A 324-nucleotide genomic window follows, 5' to 3' on the forward strand; every position below is an offset into this window, starting at 1 on the left:
GACGGGTCCGCCTCTTCACGAACGCTCGCTAATTTAACGCGGGGCCCGTGCCCGTATGGACACTCCCCCTCGGGATAAGGAGACGACCCCGGTGGGCTGGGCGCCTCCAGCCCTGAGCGCTTGCCGCCCGGGACCTCGCTCGCCAGCAAACACACTTAGGTGTTTACTTCAGTCAGAGACGTGGGAGGTAGTTCCTGGGTCTGTTCCCCAGTCAAATCGCGTGAAAACCCACGACCGTACCTGAGTTTGGACCACAGAGCGAAGATCTACAGGTGAACTCGGCAGCGACCGCCCCCAACCTCCGGCTCCGGGGGGCGCTGCGGG

General features: G+C 63.9%; 1 protein-coding gene across 1 annotated transcript in view; it reads right to left on the reverse strand.

Annotated features, from left to right (window-relative positions):
* Nucleotides 1–264, reverse strand: part of FNDC3A (fibronectin type III domain containing 3A) — a 225,287-nt gene extending 225,023 nt beyond the window's left edge. The window contains exon 1 of the mRNA XM_006762728.2: nt 241–264. The gene's annotated coding sequence lies outside the window, so the exon portion shown is untranslated. The remainder of the gene's footprint in view (nt 1–240) is intronic.
* Between the last annotated feature and the right edge of the window lie 60 nt (nt 265–324).

Source organism: Myotis davidii, unplaced genomic scaffold, assembly GCF_000327345.1.
Source record: "Myotis davidii unplaced genomic scaffold, ASM32734v1 scaffold679, whole genome shotgun sequence".
Lineage (NCBI taxonomy): Eukaryota > Metazoa > Chordata > Mammalia > Chiroptera > Vespertilionidae > Myotis > Myotis davidii.